General features: G+C 41.5%; 1 protein-coding gene across 2 annotated transcripts in view; it reads left to right on the plus strand.

Annotated features, from left to right (window-relative positions):
• LOC141111599 (UPF0462 protein C4orf33 homolog) overlaps window positions 1-21,381 on the plus strand; it is a 132,160-nt gene that overhangs the window by 11,479 nt on the left and 99,300 nt on the right. Inside the window, exon 2 of one of the 2 annotated variants that reach the window (XM_073603795.1) lies at window positions 13,910-13,977. The exons of the other annotated variant lie outside the window; for it this stretch is intronic. The gene's annotated coding sequence lies outside the window, so the exon portion shown is untranslated. The remainder of the gene's footprint in view (window positions 1-13,909; window positions 13,978-21,381) is intronic. 2 annotated transcript variants of the gene reach the window in all.

Here is a 21,381-nt window from a genome sequence, read left to right on the forward strand (position 1 = left end):
TCAGTTCTATTTCCAAGAGCCAATTTGTGAGAGTTAGGCGCAATTGCGTCAGTATAGAGGATTTTGACACACTGGCCAAAGTTTGTTTGACAGATTTGTGGAAAAGGGATATACCCCACGTGAGTTAAATAAAACCTTATCAGCAGTAAGAAGTATGAATTGAGACAATCTGTTCAAGAAAAAGGCGGTCACTGAGAGGGATTTCGGTATCGCTTTTATGACTGGCTATACCCGCCAACATAGACAGGTGGAACAAATAATTTCTAAATATTAGCATCTTTTGTTAAGACAATGATCTATCTAAAATTCTACCCAGCAGACCTCAGTTCATTTATACCAAACCCCCTACCTTACGGTTGAAATTGGCACCTAATATTGATCCTCTGAAAAAGATATGTACTTTCTTGGATCAGGTTGGTTTTTTCAGCTGTGGGAGATGTTTAATGTGCAGAACATCCAAACATAGCGTGAGGAAAACCACTGAATTCACAGCCCGGTCCTCTGGCGAGTCCTTTAAAATTAACAAGTTCATTACGTGTAGTACCACCCACGTCGCATACCTTTTTGTCCTGCCCATGTGGGCTACAGTACGTGGGAAGGACCACCAGAGCTTTGGGAGTCAGACTAAGGGAACATGTTAATAGGATCAAAAAAGGGATTCAAACATCACAGCTTGTCCAACCATTTCAGACTATTCCACGGAAGGGACCCTAGTGGGCTCACCTTCTGCGGTATAGATAGAATTGAGGAACACTGGAGAGGTGGTAATCTCAAGCGAGCTATATCTCGTAATGAGACCCAGTGGATCCATCGTCTCAAAACAATGAGCCCCCTGGGGCTAAATATTGAATTGGATCTAAATTGCTCCCTGTCCAATTTTTAGAAGAGTTTGCATATTTTTTATTCTGACATTCATTTTATTGTGTCATTGACTTTCCATTTTTTTATTTTTATTTTTATTTTATTTTTACTTTTATTTCTATATTTTCCTTTTCTCCTTTTCTTGATTTTTAATGTTTTGAAGTCTGTATAAAGGTTTTCTGATTTATTGTTCCACTATCTAGCCTGAATTGACGTCTGTTGATTCTCTGGAAGTATTTGATTTAATCAAACCAACAAAATGGCGTTTCTGTCTCTCCTATGGATTGTGCTCTATCCCTGGGAGTGACTCTTTTGTCCCACCAACAAAATGGCCGATATACCAAATTTGATTGATCCCTTGGAGGGACGTTTCTCCTCCGCCCCCTATTTAACCACTTGACCACTAGGCACTTAACCTTCCTAACCAGACCAATTTTCAGCTTTCGGTGCTCTCACATTTTGAATGACAATTACTAAGTCATGCAACACTGTACCTATATGAAATTTTTGTCCTTTTTTTCACACAAATAGAGCTTTACTTTGGTGGTATTTAATTACTGCTGGGTTTTAATTTTTTGTGCTATAAAAGAAAAAAGACCGAAAATTCTTTAAAAAATTGCATTTTTCTTCGTTTCTGTTATAAAATTTTGCAAATTAGTAATGTTTCTTGATATATTTTGGCCAAAATTTATACCGCTACATATGCAAAATATAAAAATACAGCGCTGTCAGGGTAAATATGACATACGTAAATTAATCTGATGTCTATACCGTAGATAAAATAGTACGCTGCGGTTGCAAAAATGTGAGATACCCACAATACAAATTGTTAAATAATAAAAGAAACCGCGCTAAATAAACTTAAGTTATAAAAAGATAAATGTACACCAAATTAATGAGTCCATCAAAAACATCCAAACAATGTAGATTGTTGTCCGATTGGCTTATAACCCAGCCACAGTCTCAAATTGGGATGGATGTACAGTCAAATCAAGTCCTCCTATTCGTCTTAAATGACCCACAAACAGCTTGTCCAATGGCCAGTCATATAAAAGAGAAAAGGGGCTCCCATAGTGTAAAAACGTATAAGATTTTATTTATAAAAAAACGGTAATGCACTCACATGTATAAGAAAAGTTTCAGGCAATAATGGATATATGAGCCGGCCGGCTCTCTCTCTGCAAACGCCCGTAGCTTCCGGGACTGCGTGTTAGTGTTGTGGTGGCGTCAGCACGCCGCTCTCCCTATCTTTTTTACATATCTTTGGTAAAAACAATTGTTATAAAATTGGTTATTTGGTCTTTGTGAAAGTTATAGAGTCCACAAGCTATGGTGCCAATCTTTGAAAATTGATCACCCCTGAAGTACTGACAGCCTATCTAATTTCTTGAGACCCTAACAAGCCAGGAAAGTACAAATACCCCCCAAATGACCCCTTTTTGGAAAGTAGACATTCCAAGGTATTTAGTAAGAGGCATGGTGTGTTTTTTGAAGTTGTAATTTTTCCCCACAATTCTTTGCAAAATCAAGATTTTTTTTTCACAAAATTGTTATATTAGCAGGTTATTTTTCACACACAGCATATGCATAGCACAAATTACACCCCAAAACACATTCTGCTACTCCTGAGTATGGCGATACCACATGTGTGAGACTTTTACACAGCATGGCCACATACAGAGGACCAACATGCAGGGAGTGCCATCAGGCTTTCTTGGAGCATAAATTATACATATAATTTCTTGACTACCTCTTACACTTTTGAAGGCCCTGGAGAACCAGGGCAATGGAAATGCCCCAAAAATGACCCCCTTTTGGAAAGAAAACAACCCAATGTATAATCTATGTGGCATATCGAGTCTTTTGAACATGTCATTTTTTTCTACAAGTTTTTGGAAAATGTGTAAAGAAAACAAAAATGCATTTTATTTTTTTTTTACACAACGTTGTCCATTTACACAATATTACTAACACATAGCATGTACATACCAAAAATTACACCCCAAAATAGATTCTTCTACTCCTGAGTATGGCGATACCACATGTGCGAGACTTTTCCACAGCCTGGCCACATACAGAGGACCAACATGCAGGGAGCACCATAAGGTGTTCTAGGGACATAAGTTTAAAATCTAATTTGACTATTACACTTTTCTGAGGCACTGTAGTGGCATGGATGATAACTGATGTGGCATGAATGGGGATGGATGAGCCATGGATGCGGATGGCTGAGAATGAATGACTATGGGTACGGCTGGGTATAGATGGTATGGCTGAGTATAGCTGGTATGGCTGAGTATAGCTGGGTACGGCTGAATATTGCTGAGTATGGATGGGTATGGCTAATTATGGATGGGGGTGGATGGGATGGCTGAGCATGGATGGATGAGTATTGCTGAGGATGGATGGATGAGTATGCTGAGTATGGATGGATGAGTATGGATGGGTGAGCACAGATGGATGAGTATACCGAGTATGGATGGATGGATGGGTATGCCGAGTATGGATGGATGGATGGGTATGCTGAGTATGGATGGGTATGCCGAGTATGGATGGGTATGCATGGCTGAGAATGGATGGATGGATTTGTCACTGAGCAGCGCTGTGGGCACTACACATCCAGCCCACAGTGCTGCTGCCACCGATCTCTCCCCTCTCCGCTCACACTGGACGGAGAGGGGAAAGAGGAACCGGATATCATACCGGTTTGTTTACACGTGATCGCTCCATCATTTGACGGAGCGATCACGTGGTAAACGGCCGCGATCATCGGCCGTTTACCGTGATCCGTGATGCAGACCCGGCGGTCACGGATGTGTTCGGGTGCGCGCAAGAGTGGGATTCTGGGAGGACGTCACTGTACGCCCTCCCAGAGTTATGCAACCGCCCTGTAGCCGTCATTCGGCTGTGGGCCGGTTGTTAAGTGGTTAAGATGGCTCAGCTAGCCGGAAATTAGGTCCTTGATGACTCCCTGTGGGAGGGCGAAACCTTGACGCTATTTCCGGTATCACTGACGTCACTTCCGGTCCGTGGAACGCACGCCATGAACACTAGTTCCGGTGACCTGAGGGTCCCCAAGATATTCCCTTAATTTGCAGGGATTTCTTCTCACCTCCTGTTTGGCTATGGGACATGAAATGAAGGTAAATCTCTCAAATGGCACACAGATGGCAAAAATAAACATTACAGGGGTTTTAACCCTTCCTTGCGCTATCCAAAATGAGAAGAAAAGTTTTGTGTATAGTTCTACTTTAAAGGGTAACTCCACTTTAGTGGGGAAAATACAATATATAATTGTGACGCAAGTCATATTGTAGTTGAATGTTAATAAAATCTACCTTTCCTTTTCAATCTGCAGCCGCTGTAATTTTCTGAAAATGCAATGCAATGTGGCTACCTGGAGGCTTTCTGTACCCAGAATGTGTACTGAATGCCCCCCAGAAACCTAATTTCTTGCTTGTGTGATTGGCTCACCAATTTTCCCAGAAGTCTGCACTAAGATATAAGTCAGATTTTAGGCATCCCCTCATTAGAGCCCTGCAGGTGCTGCAGCTGATTGATAATTATGAAACCTCCCATAAGACTCCCTCAGAACAGAGGCACAGACAAACACACAGGGATTTCTTCAGAATAACAAAAGGTAGGAATCTGCAACATAGTTTGTTAAAATCCTGAACGGTGGCGAACCGTGCAGTTGTCACTGTTCCTGTCAGCACTCTAATGCCCCGTACACACGGTCGGACTTTGTTCGGACATTCCGACAACAAAATCCTAGGATTTTTTTCCGACGGATGTTGGCTCAAACTTGTCTTGCATACACACGGTCACACAAAGTTGTCGGAAAATCCGATCGTTCTAAACGCGGTGACGTAAAACACGTACGTCGGGACTATAAACGGGGCAGTGGCCAATAGCTTTCATCTCTTTATTTATTCTGAGCATGCGTGGCACTTTGTCCGTCGGATTTGTGTACGCACGATCGGAATTTCCGACAACGGATTTTGTTGTCGGAAAATTTTATCTCCTGCTCTCCAACTTTGTGTTTCGGAAAATCCGATGGAAAATGTCCGATGGAGCCCACACATGGTCGGAATTTCCGACAACACGCTCGGATCGGACATTTTCCATCGGAAAATCCGACCGTGTGTACGGGGCATAACTGTAGTCTCAGGAAAAGCGTGGCTAGTCTCTCTCTCTCTCTCTCATGTTTGGTTGGATCAAATAGTCTTATATTATAATCTATGCATGTCCTGAATGGGTCAATGACAGAATGCCTGTTACACTAAAGATAGGAAATATGAGAGCTAGCCTACCACTAAGGTTAAAATGGGAGTTAAGCCTGGTACACACGATCGGATTGTTGGCAGACAGAGCATCAGACTTTTGTCCGAAGGACGTGTGCCTGCATTTTGTCTTGCATACTAACAGCACACAATTATCAGCCAACACACAAGAACGTAGTCACGTACTACGTGGAATTTCAGCACTTGAGCGCCACCCTTTTGGCACCTTTTGCTAATGTCGTGTTTAGTGAGCATTGATTCCGAGCATGCGTGTTTGTACTTTGGACTTTTGTGTGACGGACTTGTGTACACACTTGTGATACGAAAATCTGACAACAGATCGAAAATTTATAAGCCTGCCATCCAACATTTGTTGCCCAAAAGTTGGACAACAATTGTCTGATGGAGCGTACTAACGGTCGGATTTTAGGCAAACAGTCTGTCATCACACAATTCCTAGCCGAAAATCGGATCGTGTGTACGAGGCTTGGATCCATGTGAGCTATCCATACCACATTCAAATTGCACTGCCCTTGCTATCCGCAGCAGGTGTATGTGCAATCTTAATGATGCCTCAAACACTGTTTGCAAACGCACTGCGCTTGGTGGTGCTGGATCGCATCAGATCGCATGGTACAAAATGACCATGCAATCCAGTTGCAGTGTGGTTTCAAAATTGCTGCATGCATGTCTTTGTTGCGTTTTGGTGTAATTTGAGCTTTTTGAAAATGAATGGGCTCAAATTGCACCACACTAACCTGCATGTGAATTGAGCAGGAATGCAGTGCGGTTCCTGTGCTATTCACATGCAGCTCATAGTGTAAACTAAGCCTTAATTCTTCAAAAACCCCATTTCTTTTTCATACATTATGGGACACAGTCAGGCTAATATTAATTACCTACTGGATAATACTTCACCTCTAGGTGAATGGACACTGGTAGACCAAAGGTCTTTAGACAGGAAGTGATCCCCTATATAACCCCTCCCATACAGGAAGCACTTCAGTTTTTTTTACCAGTGTCTGCAAGGTGGATGGCATGGTTTGTTTGAGCTCAGGTCTCTAGTCCCACAGACGGTTCTTAAATGAATCAAGCGATTGAACGATCGGATCCATTTGACACAGGCTTTATATGCTTAGTACCCAAGCCTCGCAAAGAAGACTCAAGATCCTATAAGGTTTTGCCAGTAATGCGGCCTCCAGGCGCTGGACCCTGCAAAGTGGAATCCTGGACACCACAGTGCTAAGGCATTCCTGCAGGGTGCTGTACAGGTCCAAAGGAGTGGACCCCAAACATGAAAAGGGTACCCAGTCCTTGAAGGTCCTCAAGTGACAGGAACCCGCCGTGAAGGGTGAAGATTGGGCTCTTAGTTTCTAAGCTGCCCTGTGCCTAGACGGGTAAGTGAAACCCCCTTACTTATTATTGTGGAGTGTCCCAGTGATTGTAACAATCAGTCAAGCTAGCTAGAGGCTGCACACCTGTGTGCGGTGACCATATGGGGTAGTTTTTGGACTAGCTGTGGGTGTTTGCCCACAGTTTTTTACCTGTATGATGGCGCATGACGGTGCGCCATTTCACCTTGGTTCATCATGGCGCACATGCGTTTGCAAGAGTGCCACTGTGCTCAGCAGTTTGTTTGGCGGCCATGGTGCACGTGCATTCGTAAAAGCGCCGCTGGACTTAACAGTTAGTTTGGTGGCCATGACGCGCGCGGCTTCGCGGCACATGCACAGTAGCCTCTATCTGGGTGCACGAAGATTCGTGTCATACGCAAATACAGCCACGCCCGTCCACCAGGACCACACGCGTGCATGCACGCACAGAATTTTCCGGCGCACACCCAGCTTATTTAAGCTGTGTATGCTAAGCATGTGGTGCTTCCAGAAGGCAGCTGTGGGACACAGAGTAGGCTCTGAACAGACACTTGCAGCGGTTCTTTTCTCCTTACCCGGGTCACATTAGTCACCAAGTGTTGCTTGGCAGGCTAAAGGTGCTTAGCAGGATTGTTACATAGGGGCTTGGTGAGCCCTATCAAAGGGTCTCCCCTCTGAGGTGTTTTAATACTACACCCAAGTACTCTCTTTTTGTGACTAGTAAATGTCTCAAAAAAAAGATGAGTGGGACTAACACTACAGGGAAGGGCACACCTATGTCGTCAGTAGTTCCTGATGAACCTAGTCGTATCCCTAGTGTTGTATCCCCCGAAGGACCGGAGGCTTCCCGGCAATCTAAGCCACTGCGCCTATCTGGTATTGTGCCTACAGTCAACGCTGCTGCTTCTCCCTTTATCACTAGGGATGTAGAAAAGGAGTTTGCCACAGCTAGCTGACTGTACTGTTTGCGGACCACATCCCTAATACGTATAGTAAAAAACAAGTTCCTCGGGTTGGGATTTTAAACAGACCACAAACAGTAATCGTAAAAAAAAAAAAAAAAAAATGTAATACATATGACAAAAAACAATATTCAAAGATAATAAAAACAAACGTGTTGGGGGCAGATACGAAAACAACTGAGAGGGAAGCCCAAAACTGTCAAGCCATAGAGAGCCAACGCATTTCAAAAAAACACTGCAGATCTTCAGGGACTAAAAGGTCTTGAAACTTCCAGAACTGTGGCTTAAGTCTATGATGATAGAATACATGTCATCAGAAATATGTAAGAATGCAAAGATATAAATATTACAATCATCTTACATTTCATACAGAGAAATCATGCATGCATATTGTGACATCACCAATAAATTAACAGCTGAAAATACTGACCCTAAGTGTAAGTGTTTCACCTGAACAGCAGAAAATAACTCAACAAATGAAGAAAGTGGTCCCTCAGAGCCACGCATGAACAACAGGCCAGGGTATCGCAGATCGACAATGATTCACGTAAGACACAATGAGCACTCAAAGGCAGTGCTGCTGGCCGCTAAATTTAACTGTGATATATCTAAATTAGAGGTCGACCGATATGGGTTTTTCTCTGGCCGATGCCGATATTTAGAAATCGCGGTGGCTGATGGCCGATATGTGATGTCGATTTTTTTGGGCGATTTTTTTTTTTTTTTTTTTTTTTCCCTTCATCTCATAAAATCTAACAGTTAGACCCCTTTCACACTGGGGCGTTTTTCAAGCGCTTTTGGGCTAAAAAGAGCGCCTGTAAAGTGCCTGTAAAACGGCTCCCCTGCAGTCTCAGTGTGATATCCTGAGTGCTGTCACACTGAGGCGATGCGCTGGCAGGATGTAAAAAAAAGTCCTGCAAACGGCATCTTTGGAGCGGTGTATACCGCTGCTCCACCACTCCTGCCCATTGAAATGAATGCGCACCGCTGCCGAAGCGCCTGCAAAGCGTTTTGGCAGCGGCGCTTCAGGGGCGCATTTAACCCCTTCCTCGGCCGCTAGCTGGGTTATAAGCGCCCCGCTAGCAGCCGAATAGCGCCTCTAAAATGACGGTAAAGCGCCGCTAAAACTAGCAGCGTTTTACCATCAACGCATGCCCGCTGCAGTGTGAAAGCAGCCTTAAGTAATAAGTGATACAGAAAATTTTTTTACATTTAAACATTAAACAAAACAAACCTCCAATCAGTTCACTTGTATGTATAATTTATTTTTTTTTTTTTCTATCTTAAATATTAAATACACAAAAACAGGTAATCAAAACTTTTGGACGAAAAAAAAATGGGCTAACTTTACTGCTTAGTTTTTTTTTTTTTAATTCATTACTGTATTTTTTTTTTTTTAAATTGCGTTTGAAAGACCGCTGCGCAAATACCGTGTGACATAAAATATTGCAACAATCACCATTTTATTCCCTAGGGTCTCTGCTAAAAAATATATAAAGTTTGGGGGTTCTAAGTGATTTCCTAGCAGAAAATACAGGATTTTTATCTGTAAGCAACAAGTGTCAGAAAAGATTTAGTCTTTAAATGGTTAAACTGAGAACTCCTACACATGGAGTTCAGTCTATTGATAAAAAGAACCTGAAAAGATACAATGTATCTTCTTATCAGATTTGGCAGGCTGCCCAGAGGAGGAGAGAATCCTCTCCACAGATAAGATCAGGCAACTTGCATTGACTTCTATTACAGAAGTCATTTGCAAGTCACGGCTGAAGTTACAATCGGCCTTTTTTATCAGCATAATCGGCCGATGCCGATTAAGTAAAAAACGGCCGAACTCTAATCTAAATGGTTATAAAGATTATTCCACTGATTAGTTCAGGTACAGTGTCAATGTTTAAAGCCCTTTTAGAGAGGGATCTGCACTTTGTTTTTTCTAAATGCGTTGGACGCTCTGTCGGCTTGACAGTTTTGGGCTTCCTTCTCAGCTGTTTTCATATCTGCCCCCAACGCATGTGTTTTTATTATCTATGAATATTGCTTTTTGTCATATGTATTAATAAATTTTGTGTTTTTTTTTTTTTTTTTTTTTTTTTTTTTTTTTTTTTTTTTTACGATTACTGTACCGTTTTTAAAATCCCAACCTGAGGGACTTGTTTTTTACTTTATCACCAGGGTTGAACTGTCCTTGGCCCTAGCCGGGTTAGAGCACAGGATTGCTGGCAGAATTGCCTCCATCCCGCAAGGGGACAAGAAGCGTGACAGATCCCACTCCCTGGAGCCTCCTAGTTTGGAGCAGGAATGGGTTGAAAATGGGGAAGATCTAAAAAGCTCAGGATTCTGTGGAGGGCCTGGTGGATGAGTCTGCTTCCGAGCAATCTGGACAAAAGGATATCCAGTTGATGTCTGCCTTTCAGTCGCAGAGGCTTTTCACCCTGACCCAGACTGAAATGGTTCGTTCTGCCTTTAAGTTGCCTCTTGCAGAGGTGACTGAGCCCCACTGATCCTCTTGGGATCCCTGAGGCCTCTTCAGGCCGCACAGGCTTTCCCTCTACACCCCATGCTGGAACAGGCGCTGTATGCTGATTGAGAACATCCTGACAGGATTGTGTCCCTCTTAAGAGGTTTTCCCTTTTTATATCCCATGGATGAAAAGTTTGGTAAAAAAAAAAGGGAGCATGCCAGCCATAGATGCTACAGTCTCTCCCTAAACAAGATAATAACTTGTCCGGTAGATAACGCACAGGGCTTGAAAGACCCTGTTGACAAGAAATTGGAGTCATTATAAAAGGTTTCCTTTTCTTTGGCCAGTTCAGCTTTTCAGCCAGCTGTTGCAGCAATTGGTATCTGCCAGTCCGTAAAGGATCAGGTAAAACGGCCTGATAGGCCTAACCAGGAGGATGATCTGCCTGAAAAAAAGACAGATATTCCTCGAGCGCTGTGTTTTGCTGTTGACGACTTTTAAAAGGATTCAATACAGCAGGTTCCTCGTTTGACTCCCTTGTCTGTACATATGCGCAGACACTTATGGCTTAAGAACTGGTCAGCCAAGCTTCCTTGTGAAAAGTTATTGGCAGGTTTCTCTTTTCCTTCCCTAGGTAGTGTAATCTGAGGTGGGCAAGACAAGGATGGGGTGGGGGGGTACTTATGCATCTCATATGCACAAGGTGTGCTCTGGCTTCTTTCAAGTGGACAGGACAATGGATGGAGGTGTGATACATATTCCTGAACTCTTAATTATGTGCGTTACGTACTCCTTACCCCTGCCTTCTGTTCATTATATACTCCCGACACTTGCATTCGGTATGTTTTATACTTCTGACCCCTCCACTCTGTATACAAGGGATGGAAGTGTGATACGTAGTCCAGACCTCTTAATTGTGTGCATTATATACTCTTGATGCCTGCACTCAGTATATTTTATGCTCCTAACCCTTGCACTCAGTATGTTTTATTCTTCTGACTTACTCGACTCAGTACACTCTATATTACTGATCCTTGCACTCCTTGTGCATTACGTATGCTTGGCGTTTGCACTCTGTGGGCTGCCCTACTCCAGCTTCTATCTGAAGTGGGCAAAACACTTTTGTATAGTATAGTATTGTATTCCCACAGGAGGGGTGTGCTTCAGCTTATCAGAACTGGGCAGGACAAGGAATGGGGCTACATATGTATATTATACACCAAGGAGGGGTGTTCTCCTGTTTCTCCGAAGTGATTAAGACAATGAAGGTAGCAATCACATATCAAACGTGCCTATGCTATGATGTACAGCAGGCAAATGAGGTATGTTACTCCATAGGAGAAAATGCATAGGATCCATAGCACGCTTGGTCTCTGCAAATGTAATTCCACGTAATGATATGTTGGTTGTCAGACTGTAACACCTTATTACCTGCAAATATTGATATGATTAGAATAATTGACCCCGAGAGAGTATCCATGAGACCATTATACAACCCTTCAATGTGCCCTCAGCATACCTTTCTGACCCTTTGATTGGTTATGTGATTTCTGCTTCAGGAACCAGCTCATTGGCTTTTGTTTTCCATCCTAGAACCACCTTGCCAGAATGCTAATGGTTGTTCACGCCATGTCCATTGAGCTCTGTTTTCTGCACACCACCGCACATGTATAATGTGAACAGGGTACGTAGAAATGTGCAGTGGTATGTAGAAAAACGCAGCTCAGTGGATATGGTGTGAACAGTCATCTCTGAGGGCCAAGAGTTGGACTTTGTAGAGGAACAAAAGATTGCTGAGAACTTTTTTAATACTTATTTTTTTTTTTACTTTTATTGTCTTTTTGGAATATCTTTGCTGTAAATATTTTCTTTCACAGTTTTTTTCTCTTTTCTTTCATTAAAACCATATTTTAAAACTGGTAAATTTAATCTCTAAATCCTCCAACCAAAAATTAAAGAATCATTGCTTCTGTGAGGGTTATCATATTTTAAACTCTGTACATGCCTGTCTGGATGTGGTGGTGAGTGTTTCAGATATTCCATAAAGTTCAGGATTGCTACAGTAGGTGCTGCGAATGGTGCGTTTCCATTAAACATGTGCACTGCCAAAAAATGTGTTTGTTTTCGTTTTTGTTTTTTTTCGTCTTGGGTCATTCGTTATGATCGCAGTTCGTACATTCGGAAATTTTGAAATTCGAAAATCTGAAAACCCAAAAATGTGAAAATCTGAAATAATAACTAACTATTAAATTAGGTATTGGAATTTCCTTTCAAACTTGGCTGTTAGTGAACGAATTCGAATTTATCCGAAGTTACGAATTATCTGAAACAATGAAAGCCGCATCTAAACAAATGGAACATAACAAATAATAATAAAAAAGTTTTTATTATTGTTGTTGTTATGTATTATTATTAATTATGTTCCATTCGTTTAGATGCGGCATTCGTTATTTCGGATAATTCGTAACTTCGGATAAATTTGTATTTGTTACGTTCACTAACAGCCAAATTTGAAAGGAAATTCCAATACCAATGCAGTGTGATTCCTGTCTGCATCACATGCTGCTTCCTGAACTGCAGCTGTGTGAATCCCGGCTGAAGTCACTATGGCGAGCCTGGATTCACACAATAGCAGTGCAGGAAACCACATGTGATTCGGACAGGAATCGCACCGCATTCCTGTTCAAATCGCATGCAATTCTTTGCAGTGCAATTTGCGCCCATTCATTTTGTATGGGCTCAAAGCGCACTGCACGAAAAAGGTAATCAGTGGGTAATCGTCAGTTAAAGTGACGCAGTGCTGTAGTGCAAAAAATGGCTTGGTCAGGAAGTGGGTATAACCTTCCAGAGCTGAAGTGGTTAATTGACAGCCTTGCAATGCCTCAAGGGACTAGTAGTTCTTCATCAGCTCCTTGGCCACAAGTTAGGCACCCATGCTAAATGAAGAGCAATTTGACAGATACACAGACAGGAGGGGGAGAAGGAAGCTCTGAAGCTGGCAGGGATGTGGTCCAAGCAGACAGCATTCTGCATTGTACAGACATATAAAGACTACAGTCTAGTCCTTACGTTTTTGCCCCACATTCCACCTATAGACAAGGAAGTGCACTGAGTGCAATGTTTTTCCAAAGTTACATGGAGGGCAGGCATACAGTGGCTGTATTCTTCACATGTCTATACTAGATGCAATTATCTAATTTCAGCTATTGGAAAGTATCAAAAAAATCTATGGGGGTGAGGGCTGCCCAGAAAACAAGACTCCCCTGACACTGCCCACACACCTGTCCAAGTAACACCCAAACAGGAAACAAAGATCCCAATGCATGTAGGGATGTGTAGTTTACTGTGGGGCGAGGAAATAATGAGCAGTGCTACTGTTTGCCCTCCCACATAGACCAGGGAGAGCAAACACAAACTGATGCTTTTGATGACATCACAGGTGCCTATATGTTTGGGGTTATTTTCAGCATTTGAAGTTGAATGAGAAAAATGGTATCATAGTAAAATCTGGGGACTAATAGAAAATATTGAAAGTTTTATTAAAGTTATCCCAGTGTGGAGGCTTTAAGTTTTGCGTGTGATTGCACTGTGAGTGAGCTATCTTGAAATTTTTCACTTGAAGTACATACTGCCTTATATATTAACACTACCTTTTCTCACTGACCTTTAATATCCTAATATAGCATTTTAATTGCTAACATAAGCATATCAAAGACATTCTTTACTTCTTTGCTGCTTAGCTTTCTCCTAATATTGATCTATCTATCATTCATGAACCAGACTACTCATTTAAATCCATCATTTGAAATTCTTCTCAGTCAGGAAAGACTTTGTAGAACCAAACCAGCCCTAGATAAAGCACAGCTCTGGCATGGTAATGAGCTTTGTATCATTCGTATCATGTACTTTGCCATTATTTTTACATTTCTCTTCTTGAGACAATATTGTACTTCTTTTTTTTTTTTTCAGAGAGATTCAAGCGAAGCAGTGTCTAAATCTGGCACAGGGGACAAAATAACATTAAAACAGAATAAAAAGTAAGTCCACTCAAAACTACATATAACCTACCCATATAATATATAGTCACCCCAAATAGTCCAACCATATACCTATAAGTCCACCCAAAACTAAATGCAACACTCTGGAGGACATTTATCAAGCAAATTAGCCGTACAATTCGTGTCTATTCAGACTACATCTCCTTCAACAAAGTATTTGTGACAGGTTTACAAAGCTGTGTATCTGTATTCCTGGGTAGCCAAGCGGGATAGTTAAAAGATAGATTTATTTCTGAAGATACAGTGGGGAAATTAATTATTTGATCCGCTGCAGATTTTGTAAGTTTGTCCACTTACAAAGAAATTTAGAGTCTATAATTTTTATCATAGGTGTATTTTAAATGATAGAGAGACAGAATATCAACCAAAAATCCAGAAAAAAAACACATGATACAAATGTTTAAATTGAGTTGCAGTTCAGTGAGTTAAATAAGTATTTGATCCCCAAGCAAAACATGACTTAGTACTTGGTAGAGAAACCTTTGTTGGCAAGCACAGAGGTAAGGACATTTCTTATAGTTGGTTACCTGGTTTGCACACATCTCAGGAGAGATTTTGGTCCACTCTTTTATCTAAATCCTTACGGTTTCTTGGCTGTCGCATGGGAACTCAAAGTTTCAGCTCCCTCCATAAATTTTCTATAGGATTAAGGTTTGGTGACTGGCTAGGCAAATCCATGACCTTAATGTGCTTCTTCTTGAGCCACTCCTTTTTTGCCTTGGCGTTATGTTTTGAGTCATTGTCATGCTGGAAGACCTATCCACGACCCATCTTCAGTGAAAGAAGGTTCTCATCCAAGATTTTACAATACATGGCTCCTTGGCCCCTCAATGCAGCAAAGTCGGCCTGTACCTTTAGCAGAGAAACAGCCCCAAAAGCATAATGTTCTCACCTCTGTGCTTGACTGTAGGGATGGTGTTCTTAGGGTTATAGTCAGCATTTTTCTTCCTTCAAACGCTCTGAGTCGAGTTAATGCCAAGGAGCTAAAATTTTGGTCTCATCTGACCACAGCACTTTCTACCAATACTTCTCTGAATCATTTAGATGTTGGCAAACTTCAGACTGGCCTGCAACATGTGCCTTCTTGAGGAGGGGGACCTTGCGGGCGCTGCAGGATTTCTTTTTTATTATTATTTCTTTATTGATTTTACTGTATCAAAAATATTACATATATTGAGGATGCAACCTCGCTGTACCATTTATATACACAATTTCTTATTACATTAATGACAAAAAAACCCCACACCCAACCTGAACCCCCCCCCCATTCTGTCAGTCTCCCACCCCATCTACCTATTCTCGCTCCAAGTCTATCCTATTCTTTTCCTCGGATCCCACTCTCCCATTACGTGTCCATCTTATACTTCCTCTACTATGGTTTTTAACCCCCCTGACGGTATTGCCGAGTGTGGCTTGGGGTTAAATTTCAGCACCATTAGCGGTAACCCCCGAGCCACACTCGGGATTGCATAACAGGTTCCTGGTGCGCTGTACTTACCTTGTCCCCAGGATCCTGCGATTTCCCCCCGCGCTGTCTGCGGGCTCTGTCCTCTGCCCAAAGCCTCTTTGTGCCAGGCTCCGTTCCCTGCGAGCATCCTGACGCACGGGGGCGGAGCCTGGCGGCAAATTTAAAAAATGTAAAACTCTTAACATATACAGTACTGTAATCTTACAGATTACAGTACTGTATGAAATCATTTCACTCCCCTTTTGTCCCTAGTGCTTTGGCCCATGCCCTGCATGCAGTTTTATATGATATATACTGTTCTTTCTGCCTGGAAACTTGAGATTGTCCATAGCAACCAAAAAGTGTCCCTTTACATCAAAAGTAGCTTTAGACCAGCTAGAAAATAGCGATAGTAAATTAGAACACTTGCAGAATTGAGCGATAGTGAATCGTGGGGAAATTTATTTTACTATTATATTATTATTTTTTTTAATTATTTATATTTATTTATTATATTATAATTTATGATTTTGTTTCAAACCTCATCATGCCCAGGATATCTACTAGACTCTTGGTGGACAGATTTAAGTGTGTTATTGCTAAGAATTACAGGCCTACAATATACAGTGGGGCAAAAAAGTATTTAGTCAGCCACCAATTGTGCAAGTTCTCCCACTTAAAAAGATGAGAAAGGCCTGTAATTGTCATCATAGGTATACCTCAACTATGAGAGACAAAATGTGGAAACAAATCCAGACAATCACATTGTCTGATTTTTGAAAGAATTTATTTGCAAATTATGGTGGAAAATAAGTATTTGGTCACCTACAAACAAGCAAGATTTCTGGCTCTCACAGACCTGTATCTTCTTCTTTAAGAGGCTCATTTGTCCTCCACTGATTACCTGTATTAATGGCACCTGTTTGAACTTATTATCAGTATAAAAGACACCTGTCAACAACCTCAAACAGTCTATGGTGAAGACCAAAGAGCTGTCGAAGGACACCAGAAACAAAATTGTAGACCTGCACCAGGCTGGGAAGACTGAATCTGCAATAGGCAAGCAGCTTGGTGTGAAGAAATCAACTGTGGGAGCAATAATTAGAACATGGAAGACATACAAGACCACTGATAATCTCCCTCGATTTGGGGCTCCACGCAAGATCACACCCCATGGGGTCAAAATGATCACAAGAACGGTGAGCAAAAATCCCAGAACCACACGGGGGGACCTAGTGAATGACCTGCAGAGAGCTGGGACCAACGAAACAAAGGCTACCATCAGTAACACACTACGCCGCCAGGGACTCAGATCCTGCAGTGCCAGATGTGTCCCCCTGCTTAAGCCAGTACATGTCTGGGCCCGTCTGAGGTTTGCTAGAAAGCATTTGGATGATCCAGGAGAGGATTGGGAGAATGTCAGATGAAACCAAAGTAAAACTGTTTGGTAGAAACACAACTTGTCGTGTTTGGAGGAGAGAGAATGCTGAGTTGCAACCAAAGAACACCTTACCTACTGTGAAGCATGGGGGTGGCAACTTCATGCTTTGGGGCTGTTTCTCTGCAACGGGAACAGGACGACTGATCCGTGTACATGAAAGAATGAATGGGGCCATATATCATGAGATTTTGAGTGCAAACCTCCTCCCATCAGCAAGGGCATTGAAGATGAAACGTGGCTGGGTCTTTCAGCATGACAATGATCCCAAACACACTGCCCGGGCAACGAAGGAGTGGCTTCGTAAGAAGCATTTCAAGGTCCTGGAGTGGCCTAACCAGTCTCCAGATGTCAACCCCATAGAAAACCTTTGGAGGGAGTTAAAAGTCCGTGTTGCCCAGCAACAGCCCCAAAACATCACTGCTCTAGAGGAGATCTGCATGGAGGAATGGGCTAACATACCAGAAACAGTGTGTGACAACCTTGTGAAGACTTACAGAAAACGTTTGAGCTCTGTCATTGCCAACAAAGGATATATAACAAAGTATTGAGATGAACTTTTGATATTGACCAAATACTTATTTTCCACCATAATTTGCAAATAAATTCTTTCAAAAATCAGACAGTGTGATTGTCTGGATTTGTTTCCACATTTTGTCTTTCATAGTTGAGGTATACCTATGATGACCGTTACAGGTCTCTCGTCTTTTTAAGTGGGAGAACTTGCACAATTGGTGGCTGACTAAATACTTTTTTGCCCCACTGTAAAACGCCAAATTTCTATGCAAAATAATTGTACCGCTTTGAGACACAAAAATCTGAAATAATCATACCGCCAGGGAGGTTAACCTATGCTCCCATTATTTCTGCGAATCTTGTTGTTTGCTTATATTCAACCCAATCCCGCCATTTCTCTTCAAATTCCTCAATTCCCACTCCATCGCTGAACCTAAGATATTCTAGGTATTGAATTTAATTTATTTTATTGCACCAGCTCTTCATGGAGGGTTTTTCGGGTTCCTACCAGTGCCTGGGTATAAGGCTTTTAGCCGCGTTTAAAAGTTGTGGGAGCAACATTTTTACGTATTGCTTAGTTGGCATGCTTATCCCGTGGAATAGGCACCCCCCCGGGTCCTCAGGGTCCTCTATATTTTTTATCTCTCTGATTATTTACCTAATCTCCCCCCAATATTTTTTTATTTCAGGACAATGCCACCAAATGTGGGCCGTAGTCCCTATTTCGTTACATCCGCGCCAACATAATTGTGATTTTTCACTTTGGCATTTATGTACCTTTATCGGGGGTGATGTACCATCGGGCCAAGCATTTGTAGTTTAGTTCTACTATATTGGTATTAACCGAAGTAACATGAACCTGTCTCAATAATTGCCTAATCTCGACTTGATTTGCTGGTGCTCCCAATTCCCTCTCCCACTTCTCAATGTATGGCGGTATCTCCGGCCCTGTCCCCTCATTTAATACTCTGTATATCCTGGAGATCACCCTCATCCTCCCTTTATCTACGCAGATTTTCTCTAGAGGAAGCAAATTTTTTACCGATCTAATGAGCTGTGGCAAAGTCTCGGTAAAATGTTTCAATTGACTATGACGCCATACATTTAAAGTCAACTCCCTTTTGTTTTTTAGTTCCTGATAAGTGAGTATTTTACCTTTATACATTATATCTTTTAATTGTGCATTCTCCTGTATTATCCAATTACCAAATAGTGTCTCGTTTCCAGGTGTGAAATATTCTGTGTTTTTTAGTGGTATTAAAGTTGAGTTATATTCCCACTTCTCCCTTTTGTGTGTACTAGCCCATATTTTTAGTGCATTCCTCGTGATAGTGTGTGTGTCTTTACTGAGATGCCTATATTGTGCCAGGGTCCATATTACTTTACCCAATGGGGCCATGCTTATTGAACATTCCATCTCAACCCATCTCTTTTCCTTATTATTTTTGACCCATTCAGTTAATCGTGACTTTATAATTGCATTATAGTATTTTCTAATATTCGGTGCCCCCCACCCCCCTCTCTCCTTATCCTTAGTTAACTGTGTCATCTTTAGTCATGAATTTTTTCCCTCTCCATATAAACCTTGGAAACCCTGCTTGTAATAGTTTAAAAAACGCCAACGGGAGGGGGGATCGGGAGCATCTGCATCTTGTACATAATTTTAGGCAAAATAACCATTTTAAAAATATTAATTCTTCCTCCCCAGGACACTTGTCCTGGTGAAATTTTATTTAACTCTGTTTTGATGTCATTTAGTAGTGGGATAAAATTTACTTGATATAAAGTCTCCCTGGAAGTTGTTATCCTGACACCTAGGTATTTCAAATCTTTTTTCCCCAGACAAATGTTAAATCTTTTTGATAGGTGAGCACTTCTTTTTTTGGTATATTAAAAATTAAGGTTTCTGACTTGGCCGGGTTCATCTTGAACTTAGAAATTTCCCCATACTCTTTCAGGGTTTTCATAAGAATTGGGAGAGATATCATGGGACGTGTTATATAAAATAAACTATCGTCCGCGTAAGCCGCGGTTTTATGGATTTCCTCTCCTACTTTTATCCCCCTAATATCTGTGTTCTGCCTTATCCTCATCAAAAGGGGTTCGCGCTTCAGGATTTCAATCCATGGCGGAGTATTGTGTTATAAATGGTTTGTTTGGTGACTGTGGTCCTAACTGCTTGAGATTATTCACAAGCTTCGACCGTGTAGTCCTGGGCTGATCCCTCTCATTTCTCATGATCATCCTTACCCCATGAGGTAAAATTTTGCATGGAGCTCCAGACCAAGGGTGATTGTTGGTTTTGTACTTCTTCCATTTGCGAATAATGGCTCCAACAGTTGTCTTATTCTCACCAAGCTTCTTGCTGATGGTCTTGTAGCTCATTCCAGGCTTGTGTTGGTCTACAATCTTGTCCCTGATGTCCTTTGGCAGCTCTTTGGTTTTGCCCATGATGGTGAGGTTTGAATGAAAAAAAGGTATTCTGTGGACAGGTGTCTTTTATACACATAACAAGTTGTTGTTAGGATCACTTTTTTAGTTTAACTAATCCGTGTACCACATACTGTAGCCGGTCAGTGAGAGACAGAATGATTGTTAATTGGTAGGGATTCAAATATTTATTTTACTCCCTGAACTTCAACTCTCAATTTATAACATTTGTATCGTGTTTTTTCTGGATTTTTAGTTGATATTCTGTCTCTATCATTTTAAAATACACATGTAATAACAATTATAGACCCTTCATTTCCTTGTAAGTGGGCAAACTTACAAAATCTGCAGGGCATCAAATAATTTCCCCACTGTAAGAGATATCCCCCCTAAACAGATGCATAATTAGGACAGTGTTTCTCAACTCCAATCCTCAACGCGCCCCAACAGGTCATGTTTTCAGGCTTACCATCATTTTGCACAGGCGATTTGATCAGTTTCACTGCCTTCGTAATTACCACAGGTGTTTCATCTGAGGAAAATCCTGAAAACATAACCTGTTGGGGCACCTTGAGGACTGGAGTTGAGAAACACTGATTTAGGAGGAGGTTAGGGGCAGGTTTTAGTCAGTGGCAGGTGAGAGCAACCAAAGGTGGAATTTATGACTCGGGCTGTAACCTTGTGTTCAGTCTGTCTCAGGATGCTTTTCACTGTTCCTGTTTAGTGTTGCTTTGCCTTGTGACAGGATTAACAAAAGTACCCTGCTTGGCTGCCCAGGAATACAGATGCACAGGTCTGTAAACCTTGTACATAGACTTTACTGAGGGAAAGGTAGTGTGATTTGCGACTAATTGTGTTGCTAATTTGCTTGATAAATGTTGTCTTAATGTCCTACTAAACATAATTAGGAATATCAAGGCAACAAATACCTTGGCTAATGAGAGAGCTACTTATGCGAAATGAGACCCACTTTGACTTTTCAGGCTGACTCTGCCAAACTTTGTTAAGGAAAGATAGCTAATTGGTTACAGACACTTGCCAATTCAAAATTTAACTTGCAATAATTTGGACTTGCGAGCATCAAATTTTCAAGCTATCTCCCAGCTGTTAACACCTACATGGCTTGTGCTTAAACTGTTCTTAACTTTTATTTATATGATAAGATGCATATGGACATGTCACCCTTTATGTTAGAGTGTTTTTAAGTTTACACAATTTTAAATTTTGTATACAGTTTTACAACCTACATTTTAACGCAGACTGGACTGGCTTTTTCTTTTAATTAGCCATTTGCGCTTGCTGTTTGTTGTCTCAGCAACTGGATTCTGCATGCATAGTGTGAAATAAAAAATTGTGCTACTCAACAGAACTCCTGTTTCATCCTTTTGTCATCTAAGAACAATCCTGATAAGCTCAATGAAATGACTAATGTAGACGCTCTCTCATGGCAACTCAAGTAATCAGTCTTATCTCATGGAATATGATGTGTATGAATGACTCTTTAAAAAGACAATCTGTGTTTGATGCCACTTTATTTTTTAAAACCTCCCCG

The sequence above is a fragment of the Aquarana catesbeiana genome, linkage group LG01 (assembly GCF_042186555.1).
Source record: "Aquarana catesbeiana isolate 2022-GZ linkage group LG01, ASM4218655v1, whole genome shotgun sequence".
Lineage (NCBI taxonomy): Eukaryota > Metazoa > Chordata > Amphibia > Anura > Ranidae > Aquarana > Aquarana catesbeiana.